This window comes from Parasteatoda tepidariorum, chromosome 3, assembly GCF_982258835.1.
Source record: "Parasteatoda tepidariorum strain Cologne lab strain chromosome 3, Ptep-v5.0, whole genome shotgun sequence".
NCBI classification, from domain to species: domain Eukaryota; kingdom Metazoa; phylum Arthropoda; class Arachnida; order Araneae; family Theridiidae; genus Parasteatoda; species Parasteatoda tepidariorum.
Genome location: NC_141757.1, coordinates 81,414,697 through 81,433,908, shown reverse-complemented (window position 1 = coordinate 81,433,908; position 19,212 = coordinate 81,414,697). Strand labels below are relative to the sequence as shown.

At 29.6% G+C, this 19,212-nt stretch overlaps 1 protein-coding gene across 16 annotated transcripts in view; it reads right to left on the bottom strand.

Moving 5' to 3' along the window:
• The window catches only part of LOC107447961 (POU domain, class 3, transcription factor 3-A), a 467,439-nt gene that overhangs the window by 178,626 nt on the left and 269,601 nt on the right, over nucleotides 1–19,212 (bottom strand). For 4 of the 16 annotated variants that reach the window (XR_015432764.1, XR_015432768.1, XR_015432769.1 and 1 more), the window contains exon 1: nucleotides 11,992–12,204. The exons of 4 other annotated variants lie outside the window; for them this stretch is intronic. The gene's annotated coding sequence lies outside the window, so the exon portion shown is untranslated. Of the gene's footprint in view, nucleotides 1–11,991; nucleotides 12,235–18,383; nucleotides 18,516–19,212 lie in introns of those variants that run through there. 8 more of the 16 variants (XR_015432763.1, XR_015432767.1, XR_015432766.1 and 5 more) reach the window with 5 other exon arrangements.

Genomic DNA, 19,212 nt, shown 5'->3' with positions numbered 1-19,212 from the left:
TTGACAAAATTCTTCTCAGTAAGGGGAAGGAAGTAATTTCTTTAATGTAAAGAGATGTTCTCTCGGTGCCATTCCCAAGGCATGATTTCATTAACAGCGAAGAAAGTTTCGTGGATTTTATAATGCAGTTCCTTCATCTCTATTGATAAGAATATCTACTCTAAGTTAATTTGCTCTATAGTTGATAATTGATTATTTAAATAATGGTACGTTATTGGATGTAACAGAATTTAGAGATTGGCTCACTTCGGCAATAGATAAAAACAGGATGCGTTTTATATAAATTTCAAAATTCATTGAAAAAGTCGTTCTGTTTTTACTAGTTGTGATTCCCCCTATTACAATCCAAATGTGAACAGAGAGTTATTTAGAGTGTACACGAAATTCAAGCTACTCAGTAATAATAAATAATAATAAAATATAATTAAAAATAAAATATAATAATAAAAATAAAAGAAAATAATTATATTTTTTAAATTACACTTATAATTTAAGCTGCAATACTATATAAAATTTACAAAATAGTTCAATATGAAACTAATATAGTGATTATTATTACATCCTTATCATCTTGACATTTTCTTTGAAAATTTTAAAAGCTAGAAAAATATTATTTTCAGTTATTAAAAAATAAATGCTTCGCACTTTTCAAAAGAGAGGTTCTTTCGGAAAATACTTCAATGGCATTTATTCCACATAAACACAAAGCTTAAAGCTTAAATTTCTTTTTCATTCCGAAATATAGAGAGCATTTATTTATTACTAGCCGCAAAGGCGGCCAGCTGTCCGCCGCGCTAAAGGTTTCCACAAATAAAGTTTTTTAAAACATAGCAGGAAATCTGAAGATTAGTGGACAATTAAAGTGTTTCTGTCCTGCAATTTTGTCTTCATATCCAGTTCTTCTGCAGATGTGTTATAGCTCTTGAGGATGTTTGAAGATGTAACTTTGCTATGGTAACCTGACCTATAATATAACTATCAGGTGGAGACTTGTTTTTTTTTCTTAAAAAAAGGCCTCAGAAATTGTAAAAGCATACAAAAGTTGCTTTAAATACATGAAAAGAACACGAAAACGAATTAATTTTTTATGGTATCTATTTCTCTATAATTTTTTTATGGTATCAATTTCTATTTCTATATCGCTACAAAAATTAACGTCGGGTAGACTATATTTGAGGGTGCCCCTTGATTCTCGCCAAGTTGTGATCGCCAAGCTGGGCGATGTTGAAAGTCAATCGTGATTCTCAACGGTTTAGATTTTAGCGTTATTAATGTTCAACGGTATACGTAATTTCAGAGGTCCATTAGTTCTTCGTTAGATACCGGCTGGTAAGGTTACTTTTACTTCTGGTCAATAAGATCGAACGTATGTGGGCAGTCATAAAAAGGGACTTTATAAAAAAATGTCATCACCAGTTCGGTACCACAAACGCCATTTTCGATTTATATTTCGCCGAATTTATGTGACGATGGAGGTACACAGATTCTATTCACGATAAATTTAGACAGTATCTAACTGTTATTAGATAATTCTGTGCACCTAAATCTGAGAATATTCAAGCTTAATGAAGAAGTGAGTTGTTGTTTTTTTCCTTTTCTTTCTGCACCTACTCCATTAATTTTTGCTTCGATTCAAAATCCTTTTTATTGGATTTATTAATTTTGCTTATATTGGGTTCATTGCAAGCTTTATCCGATGTTTTGTTGAAATTTTCCAATGTTTTTTGAAATATCATTATGTTTCGGCCGTTATTTCTGTTACCACGGTGTTCCGCGCAAACAGGAATAGCGCCAAACATAAGTCACCAATTTCGCCAAGGGGCATCCTCAAGTATAATTTTCCCTTATCGTCTTCGCTTAAGAAAAAAAAAAGAGAGTGGAAAGAAGAAGAAAAACTTATTATAATAATTATGAACAGCGATAAATATATCAAAGCGTAGCGTTCTATTTACGTATCTAATATGTTGCCACATTTTTAGTACAAAAGTTAAAGTTTTATCCACTTTGTTAAATGTAAACTAATGCGAACCTTACAATTAAATTATTAATTCCTTCGTATATTATTGGTTTAAGTTGTCGAAAATTAATGTTTCATTTGTAAGGTTCGCATTAGCATAAGAGATATGCATTTTTTAATAGTTTTTTGAATATGGCTCTTTGAAGACGAAAAAGCATAGATTTTCTTACAGAATGACTGATAACTGAAAAACTAATCCAAATTTTTGAAAAAGAAAAAAAATACTTCTTCATTATGTCAAAACACAATTATGTGTCGAGTTTCGAGCCTGGGCGAGGCTTCTGGGGCGATATATTGTGATTACAGACGCACACACACACACAGCCGCTTTTATTATTATGTATAGATTGGCAAATGATACCGAAAACAACATGCAACATAAAAAATTACTCTCTTAAATTACTACTATTAAAAATCACTTTTTGATACTAGGACAATTTTCATATTTTGCTCTCGAGGTGCTAACGTTTGATAACGTTTAAACATTTAGTTAATTAGCAACGTTTAAATGCATTGTTAACGTTTAAACCAGTTCTCTGTACAAAGTTATGATTTTTTTCTTCATTTTGCTTCGAATTGCACTTATAGATATAAAATTCGTTTCTCAACTCTGATATAAATAATTTCAAATGTTAGAAGAATTATTAATTAAATTCCCATCAAGATCGGGCTAACCATAGGAAGGACTTTTGGAGTTTTCTTTATATTTGAAATAAATGCGGATTAACTTTACGGCTTTAAAAACGTTTCCCAAAAAGTAAAAATTACATGCTTGAAATTTACACACCCTTTAATTTCCTTCTTTCTCTTTTTAATCATGTCTTTAAAGCTGTATTTAAGCAGGAAAAAAAAAAAAAAAACTAGAGCATATAAAATGCATTTTTTTCTTACTCAATCAAAATTTATTTCTTAGAAATATTTATATTTATTTCTAAGTTTTTTGAGCTTCTATGAAAATCATGAAGACAAACTAAAATGGAAAATAAGGTGAGATACAATACTACCATAGCCGTAACCATGAGCACTATATATTAAATAGCAGAATATTAACGTTTTCTTTTGTATACACAGTTTTATTTTTAAGAAGTATAACATTCGAATTATTAAATCTTAATTTTTCTATTATAATTGTTTTCACATTTATGAATAAACTAATTTTCAAAAAAAAAAAAATTTCTTAGAAAAAATAATACAAATTAATATATATATATAATTAATAATTTAAGAAAGAAAATGATGGTGCATTTTTATTTTTCCTTTTAAGTTTTTATTTTTTATATGATATTGAAAAACATTCTACCTAAAAAATAGTTTATAGATTTTATCCCTAGATGGCGGTGATGCAAGGTAAACGTTTTCCTTTCTAATGTTTACTTTGGGTAACTGCTTTATTTGCCCTTCTAGATTTGGTATCACTGTTTGAAGAAAAAGGTATTAAGGTTACAAGGTTTTCAAATTTTATCCATCGCTCTAGGGTATAAAATGAGGAGCCAGATTTTAAATTTTATCTGTAGTTCTGGCGACGTTAAATTTATTTTGCTGCTTGAGAAATATTCGCATTAATTAATTAAATGATCCCCTAACTTTTGATGTCTTTTCTTAATTAGTAGTTAATGATGAGACAGGTAAAAAAATCGAAGTTAAATGTACTTGCGTAATTTAAAAAAGATAAAATCAAATTTTTAATGAAGGAATAATGAAATAACGCGATAATGCTTTTAAGTTTATTAAGTATTAAGTTCGTAGTATTTAGTAATTGAGAATTAATTCTCAAAAACACGAAAAAAAAATCTAAAATTTTAATATGTGCGTATGTATGTGTGTGCGTGTGTATATGTGTACACACGCCTCTGTTTTCAAAATATTAGAATAATTAAAAAATGTCATTAACAAGTCTCTTATTTTGTTAAATTAGTTTTGCTTAATTAAATTAAAAATTTAACAAGTTAAAGCAACATATTTCATAGTATTTTTAAACATTAAAAAATCTAAAAAAAGCATAAATAATTCTGAAATTAATACCAGAATAAAATTTTATGAGGTTAAAAATATTAGAATTGTTCATTATAAACACTAAAATCCAATTATAAATGAAGAAAAATGTTACTTAATATTTTGCAGCTTTTCTTTGCTTTGATCACTGCATATAAACAATCTTGTATAGAACATGCAACCATTTTTTTGCCCGTCCACGTAAGCCCAAGTAGACTTAGTGATGTCCACTAGCTCAGTTTTGTTTGTAAGAGCAATTTCTGGAAGTTTTTTTATTTACTATTCCCAATAAAATTTTAATTGGGGAGAGATTTATGATCTGGTGAGTTAGTTGGCCTCAGCATCACTGTAAAATTGCGGGTTTTGCTTAACATGTTTAGCTATTTTATAACTCAAATCTTAATAATTGAAACTAAAAAGTCTTATTTTAGATTAATGTTTAAACAATTTTGTACGTTGTTAGAAAAAAAACCTTTCTAAAACCAAAAATTGAAATTAAAATATATGATTCTAGACATTAAGGTCATAAAAATAATTTTTATTCAATTACTAATTACTAATTTTTACAATTACTAATTTTTACTGTACATTTGATTTTCAATTTACTAATGTGTGCTGTACATTTGATTAATTAAATCTCAGAAATTACTAAGGACTAATACTTTTAAGAAAATTGAGTTCAAATTCTTTGAAGTGTACCTTTAAGGTCTAATAATTTTACTTTATGCTTGCGAAATGACTTTTAATGAAAAAAAATAATAAAAATGAATTCGCATGATCCATTAAATAACTTTACTTCGGAACAAAAAATGCCTCATCTGTATGAATTAAAATATTCCTTAAATTAATTTTAATCTAAAAATATTTTTTTTTTAAATTCCAAGTTTCAAAAAGTTTAAGAAGTGTGTGCGTTTACACTTGTGCAGTTGAAAATTATTCGAAAAGCCTAGAAACGTTTCTGTAAGTAATAAAATGTACATTTTATAGTAAAATATAAGAAAAAGCACAAAACATCCATTTCATTTTTATCCCTCACAAAAAATACATTAAGAGACCCAAGAAAAGTTTTGGAAAAGCAAAAAATGTTTGCAGAACTGAAACGATTGAAAAAGAAGTTATTAAAAGCTCTGACACGAACTCAAAAATTTTATTTTCCATTTTCTCTCTCTCTCTCTCAAAAAAAAAAAAATATCACAACCTCACCCTTCGTAAAAAACGAAAAAGAAAATTACGCGCTCAGAAGAAGAAAAAAATGTCTCGTAAAAAAATATATCCTTAATGTATGGTAACAGTTTGCTATTTTTATTACTTTTCCATTAATCTCCACTACTGGGTTCGTAAAAATAACTGAAAAAAATCAAGAGGAATGAGTGGAAGAAGAATGAAAAAAACTGGAAAAAAAGGAGAAAGATGGAGAAATCGATGAGTCGTTATGAAGCGGTCGAGGTGCACTGGCGACGTTAATAAATCCATCGTTGAGGTAATTATGCGCTGCTGCAGCGTAGAAACTCTCCCGAGATGCTTTATTATTAACTTGATCACTTTATCTCAGCAATACACAGAAATATATAGACGCTTTCTGCTTTTAAAGCTTGATTTCGAGCTTATATGTTCCATTATTGATTTACATAAAATTGCCGAACAAAATGTATTTTTAGCAACATCAAATTCAGATTTTAAATTTCAATAAACGAAGCTTTTAGGAACAAATAATTATGAGCTCTGAGAAATATCGATTCAACCTTGCAAAGACTAGACAATCGAAAATATAGTGACGATTTAAGCAGACCAAATGTATGGTGGTCAAGAAGTTGGGCCTTGTATCTGGAAGATCCGAGGTTTAAAGTCCGCAAAATAGCCCACTTGACCGCAAATTTAAGAAGCAAAAAATTTTCTGAAAGGGATATTTTGACTATTTTCTAAAAATTTGAAAATATTCTCTATGGAGATTTTCGTATGATAACAAGGATTTTATTTCGTTTTCTTAGAATGAAATTTGACATGTTAATATTTTGCATGGAATAATATATTAAGAGAGGTGATATATTTTGAAATAAAATAATGAATAACGCTAGTAAGCATAGGTAGTAGCAAAAATATTTCGTCAAGTTATTTGTTTCACTTTTAAGATATTACCGAGTAATGGCATTTAATGGTAAATCAAATTAATGGCGCTTTATGAAAAATGACTCTAGTTGACTTTAGCCTAATATTTTAAAATTTACTATATAAAGGATCCCACATTAAGGACCTTGACTGTATTTCTTTTATTTTTAAGAGTTTAAATTCCTTTAAGCGTGACAGAGTTAAAAATAGCTTATTTTAAACCCAGAATCTATTTCGATTAATGTACCAATTAAATCACTATCATTATTTTCAAGTACCCAGTGAGCCATATTTTACATTTATTTCTAATTTTTAAAAATAATATTTAAATTATTGCTATTTTGAACATAATTTGAATTAAAGACAAATTGAATAAACTGTATTTTAAAAATTTCAGTTCGATCTTAAAATTCATAAAGTATCCGAAAGCTGACGTTCTTCATTGTGAGTGAAAAAATAAAGGTAGTTAATGCTACGAGTTTTTGATTTTTTTATGGTGTGAGAAATTATATATATATACATGTAATACAATTCAAAATACATGTAATTTGCCTTAATTATTTGTTCACCTAAAAAAATCATATCTTCATTAAAATGACTTAAAGATCTAATATCTCAAACAATGCATTTTTATTTCGACTTTTTCTTTTTAATTAGCATCTGATAGTTTTTTTTAAGTAATAAAAGAAATTTAATTAATGCCTGTTACGTGCCACCTGTCTTGTGTTACCAAGTGACAAGCATGCCAAAGGTTTGCTATCTCTGAACTATAGCCAGAAAATAATAACGTCAATAACAATTGTCATACTTTACAAATTATATTATTAAAATAAATATTCAAAAAATAAAAGAAAATAAAACTTGTAAAAAAAAAGAATAAGTAGGTTCTTTATTTACGTTGCACTAGAACTGCACCATGGGCTATTGGCGACGGTCTGGGAGACATCCCTGAAGATGATTCGAAGATATGCCATCCCAATTTTGAACCTCTGCAGAGGGGATGCCCCCCCCCCACTTTGGTAGCTCTCTGATCTGAACCCGAAGTTGATCATTTTGTGGTAGAACAGTTTAACGAGGACTGATACCGTACACTCTTGGTTCATACGCAAGCTGATCAAAGTGATCACCAGCCCGCTTACTCCAGTGATGATTGCCTTCGGCGCTCGACTAGTAATCGTGTTTTTTTGATCAGTCTACCTTCGGACAGAAAATTATTATTATTATTATTAATAATAATAACTTTAATTGCTGAAAATATTAACCACAACTTTTAGTTTTTATAAAATGTCTTAATAGTTTTGCTTATAATTTTGTTTTTTGTTTGTTGGATTTTCCTTACAATTTTGTATGAGATTTTTAACCATGGTCTTGTACAAAATCTAAAATATGCTTGCTAGTTTAGATATGAATTGATATTTTTGTTACAGTTCTATAACGTTATCTAGTATCTGTTTCAAGGTCCTATAATAGAAAAGCCCATCTGTCAATTTCTTCGAAGTCTGTTTTCTCAACTAATAGATGGGCGTATCTTTTAGACATTTGCACTCAATTTTCTATTTCCTTCGTCCAATCTAAATCAAATCAAAGCAAACGCTAATAGAATTCCCAGATCGACAAACAGATAAAGACCGTCCTAACCAAGCAACCGTACGTAACTAAATAGGTCTTTTTTTCCCCTTCTCATTCCTACGAGTTTCTTTCTTCCGTAATTGATTACGGATGTAAGAATGGAAGACGGGGGCCTGTAAAATATATATATATAGGTATTTGACTGAAAGGAATGAACTTGACTAACACATTACAAAGCAAAACTGTAACTTTCTGCAGGAAAATAATGGATACTGTAGCAGCGGTTTTACACACTCGATAACAGATATTCAATCTTTATTATAAGGACTTCTTTTCCAGATTTTGCTATGGGTTATTTTAAAATTGATTATAATAGTAACCAAATTAAGTTTTTAAACAAATAATTCTATTAGTGTTAGGCTAGTGTTACATTTCATCACATAAATATTTTTGCAATTAAATATAAGTTGTGTTGTATTTTCGGGGGAGTAAAGTACGTATCAAACGCAAACTTTATTATAAGACAGTAAAACATCATGATTAACAAGATTTAGATGCATGAAAGTATATTTCAAATCGCATACACGGAATGTTTCGTAATCCCCTTTTTTAAATATAAACTTTAAGCAACCGAACGAAAAGTATGCAAATATTAAATTAATGTTTAAGTGGGGAAGAAGCAAAATCGTTGTCTATTCACTAATGAGGAAGGCGAGGTGAAACTTGATGATACCTGGAGTAGTATCTATTAATCACCTTCTAACTCATCCGGTATTCAAATAGGTTTAATTTTATTTTATAATCGGTGTTGAACAGCCGATCCAACTATGAGTCTAAGAGTACCAATGTTCAGCTCCGTAGACTTGTAATTTTGAATCCAACTCAGAAGACAAGAGAACTCTTGGATCAAACATTGGGATATACTAGCCATTGTGGAGGACTTTGTGACGAAACTAACCCGCATTTCCGTTACATGGTGTGGAAAACCACGAAAACCTCCCATGGCCAACCAGACTGTAAGCAGATTCAAACTCATGATCTGTCTATAACTGAGGATATTTTACGTCAGCACTGTGGTCAGTACGAGTCGGGAGCAGAATTCGTATCAACCAGCCATTGCTAGGATTCAAACCTGGGTTCACAGAATTAAAAGACGAACGCTCTATCCCCTGAGCCACCACGACTCGTTCAAATGGGTTTGCAAATTTTCAGTTAGACTTTTTCAGCAGTAATAGTTTAAAAATAGTGAATAGTAAATAATAAATTGTATACATTGCATACAGTAACAGTAAATTATATACATTTTACTTTACTTCATTTCGGTCAAAGATTCTAAAAGTATATGTTGAGGGAGGTTGTTACTGAACACCCTGCAATCGCAAATAATTTAGAATGACGGTTGATTTTGGACTTAGATCTGTATTTTAGTTAACCTCCCTCTTCATTTATGCTTTTCATTCTTGTAAAATAATAAAAAGCTTATGGGAATGGGTACGATCTTGTAGCCGTTATAATTTAGACAGGATGATTTCGCCTATAAATGCAAATGTTGCATTAGATCCCAATTCCAATATTATTGTCATTCTCATTCAAAAGTAAATAAATAAATATTTAAAATAAAAGCGAAGAAAAAAAATATTAATAATGTTTTTTATTAAATAATTACTGTGATAGATGATGTTTTTATTGCATTTCAAATGTTGCTACTTAAATACTTCTTAGAATGAAATGTTTGAGTTCTGAATTAAATGAACTATAATAACTAAATTCAGTTTCCATAGTAGCTCTTTAAAAGGAGTTTTATGCAGATGAGAAATTCTTTTTAAAAAAAATGAGAGAGTTTCATAAGAATAGTTTTATTTCATTCGCTTTTACCACGCTCATACACGTATTTGTATTTTAATTAATCTATAAGTAACAGATAATAAAAAATGTAACTGCTTCACTGTTTAAAGTTGCATGAATTTGACATTATTGTATAAATTAATAAAACTATTTGCATGAACACCGCAGTTGCATGAATTAATTAAACAAATCACGCAAAAATACCCTTACAAAAATAAAACATAATCGTTTGATTTCGCATTTCAAATTATATTACATTAATTATTTTGACTGCAAATAATTTAGATTTCAAAGTTTTTTTTCTTTCAGTTTTATATGATAATCTATAAAGTCTCCAGGTTAAGTTTTTAAATGTAGCTGAAATTAATCTAATCTGTCATAGCTAAACATTTCATGAAAATAGTATTGATTAAATTAAGACAAGCATTGGTTAAGTAAATATAAATCAAGTACACAATAAATGTAATTTGAATTGCTGACATTGATAGAAGAATAAAATTTAGCACTTTCGAAGTTTTGAATCTTCAGATGCATAATTTAAAATGTTTTATTTTATTAAATCAATTGATTTGACTTTATAAAACCGTATTGCAGTGTTTTTAAAATGATATTTAATATTTCAAGATAATAAAAAAACATTGCTAATGAATAGATACAAAGTACAATAAATAAGAAGTATAAATAATAACAGTAGAAACTCCAATTTTTATGGCAAAGTTAATGATGAATTCTTTATAAAACTTATGATCTCTATGGAAAGGATTGTGTCATACACAGTACGTGTATGTTTTATAAGCAATTCATTACTCGACTTATTTTCAATCCAGTTCTTTCTTCCGTTTTGAATATTTAGGTTTTTAAACATTAAGCAGAGGATACAAATTATAAACATAGTCAGTTAGCTACGCTTCGAACTCATAGTGAAAAAACATAAGGCTATAAGAAATTAAAATAAAATAATGATAATAATGATAACTATAAAAATAATATTCTTACGATTTCGTTGAAATGATAATTTTATATAATAAAAGTGTTGTTTTGATAAATTAAATCAGGGTAAAATCTTATATCTAAACTATAAGACAAAAAAATTATTGAATTTCGTGTAAAATTCTTGTACAAAATTTACCAAATATGCAAATTTTTAAGTAAATTTTAAAACAGGTAAAAAAAATATATGAAGTGTTAATTATTCTAACAGTTTCCGTTAGCATACTTACACCAATCATTTACCAAAATTACACGAGGTCATTTAACAAAACAAAAAAAAAACATTAAATTATAGAAATGGTGAAATATAAATTTTTCAGCCTTTTCAATACAATAGAGATCCAATTATCCGATACCCATAAAAGCAAGAGTAAGTCGAATAATCGAAATTGTCGGATAATCAGTTGACCACTTCAAGTTGATTTATTTTATAAATGTAAAACAATGAGTAAAATTACTCAAAATACTTAGACATAATAATACAATATAAATAGATACTTTTCTATTAAAAATTCTATCAATATTCAATTTTTCTATCAAAAGTAATGATATACTATCACGAAAGAAAAAGTAATTGTATGGTATCGAATGCTGTATTAAATTGCAAAATGACAAAAGCAGCAGTATTTGAGTAACATCAGCTGTAATAATAAAGAAACGTGTGTGGGGAATCTTTAATTGCTAATCGGGAGGGGTGTCGGTTAACCGAAGTATCGGATGAATGGGATTCGGATAAGCAGAGTTATACTGTATCTAGGTTTGATACGAAATAATCAATTCTCTCGCAATCGATGTTTTTTTTCTTTTAATTTTATAGAAAGCAGCGTTGCTACTTTCAGTACAGTAAAAAAAGAATAAATAAGCAAAAAAAAAAGTAAAATAAAATTTTTAAATAAATTTTTTCCAAGATTACGGAGCTGATATTTTTTTTTCCATTTGCTTCAGCAAAATAAATAAATGAAAAGAACATTTATGTGAAATTTACAAAGCCACTTTTCCAGAACCATGCACTTACAAAAACTATTACTTTTTTCTGAAAAAAAGGGAATTTTTACCCTTCAAAGTCTTTCAAAACAAGCAAATAAGGTAGGTTTCTGAATAAACAATATAATAAAATAAACAAGCATATGAGATTATTAAATATTCATTTTTGATACATTTTTTAAAATAAATTTGTTTTTAACGCATAAGAAAAAAAAAATTAATTTTTATAACAAATAACAAAAAAAATACACATTTTTCTCAAAAAATAGGCCTCATTATTAAAGCGAGGATATTTAACGCAAGCATAAAAATATTATTTAACGGCGCCCTGAATGCACTACCACTGTCATAAGAAACGGCTCCTTATTGGTCGAGACTGCTTCCTCCGTCTTCAGGATACAGCCGTGGAGCGCACATCAGAGGCGCGAGAAAAACCGAAGACTGTTCACCCCCATCGCGGTAAGAGATTTAAAAAAACACCTTTTTACCTGTCTTCCTCAGGTCTTTCAACAACGCACATTCAACAATACCAGTCAATTGTCACATATATAATCAAACACGAAACCCATCTTCCAGAAAGGAACACGCAACACGGGGAAAAAAACCCTATCTCCAACTTCTTGAAGAAAAGACGACCGGCCGGCGGGCCTGCCTCGGCGCGACTGCCGGGTACCCGATTCTCCTGGTCCCGCCGCCGGTTTGCTGCTGCTCCTCCGCCCGGTAATGTATGCAAAACCCGAAGCAGAATGGTAGTAGTGGAAAAGGGAAGGCATTAGCAATGGTAATGAAGCTGCAGCGAATGAGTTAGATGTAACAACCAACACGCGACGCCACTGCCTGCCTCGATTAATATTTTATGGGGGCATTGCGGGCGAGGGTTTGAATACCAACACTTTTTCCGCCCCACCCCCCTTCTTTTCGGGCTTTTCTTCCGAAAGAGTCTTGGTCGTGGCATGCATGGACAATGGGCCCCCACTTCGCCTTTTTGGTCATTCCGGACGTTTTCCTCTGGTTCCGGATCTCTTCCTCATACAAATGTCGACGGCAATTTTTTTTGCTCTCCTCCAGACTTTTTTTCTTTTTTCTCCGTAATCTATTTTTCCCACTTCGTTCTATTTATTCGATATGTGTGCCACCCTTGTTTCTTACTCATATTACGGATTCCTCATAGTGCATCAATCGAATATGCATTGCCGCTTCTTTCTATCTCAAACCACATTGTGTTTCTGCGATGTATTTTAGCAAGCAAAATGGTAATACGGACTCCGTGGAAATGAATTTCGTATATTTATAATCACAGACGGAACATCTAGAGTGTTTCTAAGCCTGTTGCACTTTATATGTAATATTTGGCATAGCATACCTTTAATTTTATCGATGTAAGAAAAAGAGAGAACAAATAATAAAAATAAAACAAGACTTTTTATAAGGCCCTAGATATATTATAAGGCCCTAGACAAGATATGTTATAAGGCCCTATTAGTAAACCCAGACTTTGTTCCATTATATATCATCAGCTATGGAGAGTCGACTTTCATAATACATAGTTTTCGCTTGTAACATAGCTCTTGCTTTAGAGCTCATACTTTCAGTAAAATATTAACACGTTTAACGCCACCCTAATTTTACATGGCTTGATTTACAAAATGATTTTCTTAGTATGTATTGTATTAATTTCTTCAAACTATTTTAGTAACGATAATAATATAAAAAAAATTAAAAGCGTTAAAAATTTACTCGAATTATGTGTTTCTAATAATCTTGACTTCTCCGGTCACCGGTGATCCCCGTGGTGCTACGAACAAACTCAGTGCCGGTCACCGGTGACCCCCGTGGCACTACGAACAAATTCAGTGCCAGTCACCGGTGATTGCCGGGACTCTACGAACAAACTCAGTGTCGGTCACCGGTGACCCCCATGGCATTCAACGTGTTAAGAAAAATCAAATTTATCAACAAAAAAAATACTCTTTAACTGTTGATCTTTTTGAACCAATTATAACAAAAACTTCCCTCTTACGCATAGGTTTTAGTTTTAGTAATATAAAAGGTGCTCCGTAAAATAACACTTACTGCACTTTATTAGAATCCCTTTTAAAAACGAAAGGGGAAAAAATAAGACATAAGGTTTAGAAATAAGTGTTCATGATGTGCCAGTGTCAAATAGCTCTTACAGCTTCATTAGACTTAGGGTTATGTTGTTAAGCCAGTGCAATGAATATAGCGGCTAAACTGAATGCATATTAGAGACCGCAAACCTCAACATTTAAGAAGAAGAAAAACAATACCGCTATCAAAATCTGATTAGTCGCTATTGAGGTAGGTTGGGAAGAAAACATTAAGACCTGTTTGATTGCCGAAGTAACGTTTTTAGTTGATATCGCCTAAAGTTTAAAAAATACACATTAAGGATGCGATTGCAAAACATCCAGAGTTAGATTTAATAAATAAATTAAACAGGTTTGGTGTATTCGGAATTAACCAGTTCCCAATTCAAATTTAGAATAAAAGCGAAATTTAAAGTGCAGAGTAGTTAAACTTAATATTTTTGATTGAAAAAAATATAGTACGTTTATGCCAATAAATCTTGAGAACAAAGAGTCAAAATTAATAAAGCATTATATAAGCATTTTCTCGTTAGCTAAATAACCTGGAAAACGCAGCAACAGAAATTTTTATTATTTGTAAACTAGCTTATTTGTAAAATAAGTTTCAGCATCACTGTCAATGACCCAGAAGTGCAACCTAATTTGAATTCATTATTTTTTCTTTTGGAGTAAAATAAAATTCTTAATGTATATGAGACTACTGTGTTAGACATGGTCTGGATTATCACCAAAAATGTTTTTGAAAGGCAGACTAGATAAATATTTTATTTTATATTTTATAATCGGCATTGAGCAGCAGACCCAATTCTGAATTTACGACTATCCTTGTTCTACTTTGTAGCTTTGTAATTTTAAAGCCAACCCAGAAGACAGGGAAATTACTGGATGAAGTATTGGGGGCAAACTAGCCTTTGTGGAGAACTTTTTGATGGAACTAACCCGCATTTGCGTTTCATGGAGAGGAAAACCACGAAAACCTTTCATGGTTAGCCCGGTGGCAAGGAGATTCTAACCCATGATCCGTCTACCACTGAGGATATTTAAGTCAGCACTGTGGTCTGTGGGTTCCGGGAGCAGAATTGTATCAACCAGTCACCGCTTGCATTCGAACCTATGTCACCTCATTGGGAGGCGGACATTCTATCCCCTGAGCCACCGCAGCTAGACAAGATAAATAAGTCTTCATTTTATTTCCCGGAGTATGCAATTGCTAATATCCTTCCTACAACTTCTGGAACAATACTTGAGCAATAACTTGAACACACTGTAATTTGTACTCTATTTCTCTCTCTCTCTCTCTTTTGTTCCCTATTAAGTCATTGATCCATGTTCTATTACTATCTATGGTCTATTACATGATTGAATAATAGAATCATGACACATTTCCAAAAATGATGTAGAGTATATCTTATAGCTGCTCTTAAAGGCTTAACAGTTTACAGAGAGTCATAAAAATATAAGATACATAAAATATAATTGCATTCAGATTTCATTTGATGGTTTTTCTTATATTAAATAAAAAGTTCATGCGAGAAGTAGAAAAAATATGTAAGTTCTGAAAGATTCTTTTCCTTAAGTGGAAAAAAAGAATAATTTATACACTTTATTTTGGGCTACGCTTAGCTTATTTGGACTTTAATATTGAAGTTGAAACTGCATATTTAATGAGTCAATTCTGGTTTAAAACCGAATTTATTTATTTTATTTGTCATTAGACTTTATTTCAAAATATGCAAATGCTTATTTTTTTTGGAGCAGTTTAATAGATATTAGAAATATAAATTGAATTATATAATTTTAATTTGTAATATAATTAATAAATTTGAAAATTTAATAGTTATTAGAAGAAGTAAAAGTGAAATTAATATTATTGAATACTTTTTGATTAATTACTGTAGTATTAAATTATTTGTTGTAATAGTTGTGCTGAAGTTAAGATTGGCATTACTTTCATAACTATATTAGAATTTATTACAAAATGAAATAAAGAACGTAATTTTGGATTCTCTTACTTATTCTCTTACAAAGGAAAATGAAATTCTTTTTCCTCCATTTGGATGTCCACGGAGTTCCATAAGTTCATTGAAAACTTTTAAAATGCAATTTCAAATATAGTACACAATTTTATTTTTAAAACAGTAAAAAGCCAAGACCAGTTTCAACAACAAGTTAAAGAACATTTAAAAAATCGATTATTTTTGCTGAAAAAAAAATCAAACGATAATTTAAAATATGTTAGATTTATAATTTAAAAAAAATAAAATGATTACTTAGAAGAAAACCTAACGATTTCTAAACTTTTTCTTAACATTTTCGTATTTAATAATAAATACTTTTTAAAATCTTAAGTTCAAAATATCTATTTTTAAATTACCGGAGAAAAAGGTGTAAATGCTGCATCAATAAGCTCCGGATAAAATTATGTAAATAGAAAAATTCCGTGGAATTGCTTCATGATTTTATTTTTTAATGAAAGCCTCATGAAAGCTAACAGAAATACTCCCTTATCATTTTACAAATAAATTTATTTTTTATATTTATTCATAATTAATTGCAAATCCTTCATATTTGGAAAACTTACTGTTTTTAAAGATTAGAGTTATACTAATTATATATCATATAGAAGTATTTTAATTGTTTCCATTCCTGCTCTGCTGAAGTATATATTAATTAAAAAAATAACTACAAAAAATTAAAAAAAAAAGAAATAAATAAACGTTTTCTTTTTTTCAAAGTTTGAGCAAATGGCAACAATCCCGATCTTTCACGTACAGTGCTCCGTTGTAGTAATAAGCTTAACAATTAGTTGGCCAAAGATTTTATCGCTTGCTTTTATTATTTTTAATTACATTTGTGAAGTTCCTTCCAGTTGTTTGTTTATTTGTTTCATTTAGTTCAGTATAATACTTTATTGTTTTTTGTTTTTATTTAAAGATATCGAGAGTTAATAAAGATAAAGTTTTTCCTTAACTCCGAAGGCAAAATAATGAGTAAGTAATGGTAATTTTTTGATTTAAGTAATATAAATTCTTTCACTTATGGTTCTTTTTTAAATTTATTTCCATGACGAATATATGAATAAATACAGAGAAGTGTTAAAGCATATAATACTACATATAGGCATTTCACTAAATTATCTTTCATCTGCTTTTAATGGAATTTATCATATGACAGAATTATATAAAAAGGAAATGAACTGGTCGAATAAAAATATGGCAAGAAAATTAGATTGTAGAGTATTTAGTCTTTAAATTTTCAGCGTCAACTAAGCACTTCCTATTCTACATTCCAGTTAATCGTACGTAATTAAGTGTATAAGAAATTTTGAAAAATGAGTGCACGCAGAAAAAAGCCTTAAGGTTTTTATGACATTTTGCATGTAATTAAAAAGATAACTATCAATTTTAACATGCACTCATAAAAAACTATAAAAAATATCAGTTACAAATTGAAAATTAATATATATTTGTAATATCTTTAAAAATTTTAAATTAATAAATAGTTTATTAAATTTCGTTTCAAAAATTGCATTTGGGAACAATCTTTTTGGATATTTATTAGAAAAATATATACAATTCAGTAACATTTAATACATTAATTACTTTTTAAGAGAAAAAAAAATTACAGGAGGTTATTGATTTATGATCATATTATAAAAAAAAACTTGTGAAACGAATTGCTTTAAACAATTTTAAAAATGTCCATACTGAATTATTCTTTTCCTCTTTAACAACCGCATAAATGGCTAATTTTCTTACTAGCGCATTTGCCAAGTTATCATTCATTTAGTTTCTATTACGAAGAGACTCTTTTTTTTTTAAATAAAGAAAAATGCTTAGAATATAAAATGGAAATTGATAATATGTCATTAAAATTTTAAAACAATGTTCCAACCTCAGAAAAAGGAGCCGGAAAGTTGTACCTGGATGTTTGGGCCCAACTACATTCCTCATTCTCTCTTTCCTTTTTGTAGTGATTTTTGAGTATTTATTGTTCACGAGCAGTTTCCAATTATTTGCGCTTTGCATTTATTTTATTCTTAACTTTAATTTTTTAAAAATGATGTCTGGAGGCATGTTTCCTTCAGTGCTATAATACGGTTCAAAGAGTAAGCTGCACCAACGCCTGTGTCCAGCTCCACACCTTTGAATCTGAGATGGCACATATGGGAGATAAAGGCCATTAATAAATTGCACGTACACCTACGCCTTTTCTCCTGCTAGTCATTTTTTAATTTGAAAACATTTGACTATTTTCAAATAATAGTAATCGTTTAGAACATATTTCAACTTCATAAAAGTACCAAACCAAAATCGTATTGAGTTTTTAAACACATATTGATTAGCATCGTGCGTAACAATCGTTTATTCCCTATCGCGTTTAGCTAAGACACCATTCGTTGCACTTTCGTTCGCAGAACATGAAATAATTGTTGTTCAAGAACAACATTTGCACCCCATTCTTTTCTCTGCCTTCTTATTTTCTTTCTTTTTTTCGTGTTAATTTCTTAAATGCTAATTTCTTTTTTGACCGAACTTGTCTTCTTTTTTTTAATGTAAGATTTAAGTATTATATATAAAATGAAATTTCGTCCGGTGGAGTTTTGTCTTACAATATTTTATCAGGAAAGTTTTCATCTGATTCTACAAAATTAATGAATTTCTTACGGAAATTAACCACCAAACCTGAAAATTCCCACAAAATAATTATTCTTTTTTTTAACAATTCAATGTAACAAAACCTAAAAATATTAAGCACTTTCTTAGACTTACCTCTGGTAGTCGTATTTCAATCATTTCTAAGCTAGTCCAAGTCAATTTCACTGATTTACCCCAAAGCATCGTCCAAAGAAAATGGCAAACACTGCGTTAAAAACACTTTCGAAAACGAATCAAATTGCAAATTAGTTGAGAAAATCCGCTGATTACTCCTCTTCATTGGTATACGTACCCCAAGACAGAAAATTATTTTAGCTAAGACGCCATTAGGTGGAAAAGAACATGAAATAATGGTTGTTTAAGAACAACTTTTGCATCCCATTCTTTTCCCCCTGTTCTTATTTTTTTTTTTGTTTCCACTTCTTAAATGCTGATTCCTTTTTTATTCTCTCTGCGTTTCTTTTTTAATGCCGAATTCGTTAAGTGTTATTTATTCTGGAAGAAAAAAAAAAGACAATTTCTTTTTGCATTTTTAACTTTTAGCACACTAATAGCTCTCATTTACATAATATGCTTATTTTTATTGTTGATTTGGTTTGTATGTAATCTCCGAGTATTTCAACGTTATTTTTCAATCGAATTAAAACATTTTGGTTTGCCATTTTTTTTCATAGTTATTAACAATCCAAAGTCTTTTTTTTTCTTTTTTTTTAAGTATTTCGCACTTAATTTTTGTCCATTTCTTTTTTTTTCTAATTGATTTCATTTGGTTTTTGTGTTTGCGTTTTTATTTTAAACTCCATAAAATAGTGGGATTATTTACTTTTCTTAAAGTTAATATATTTAAGTGTGATGGAAATATGAAATAAAAATTTTATTCGTATTTAATTTACGGGTTGGGAAACTCTTAATTAACTTTCATTCATTTCATTTTTATTGTGTT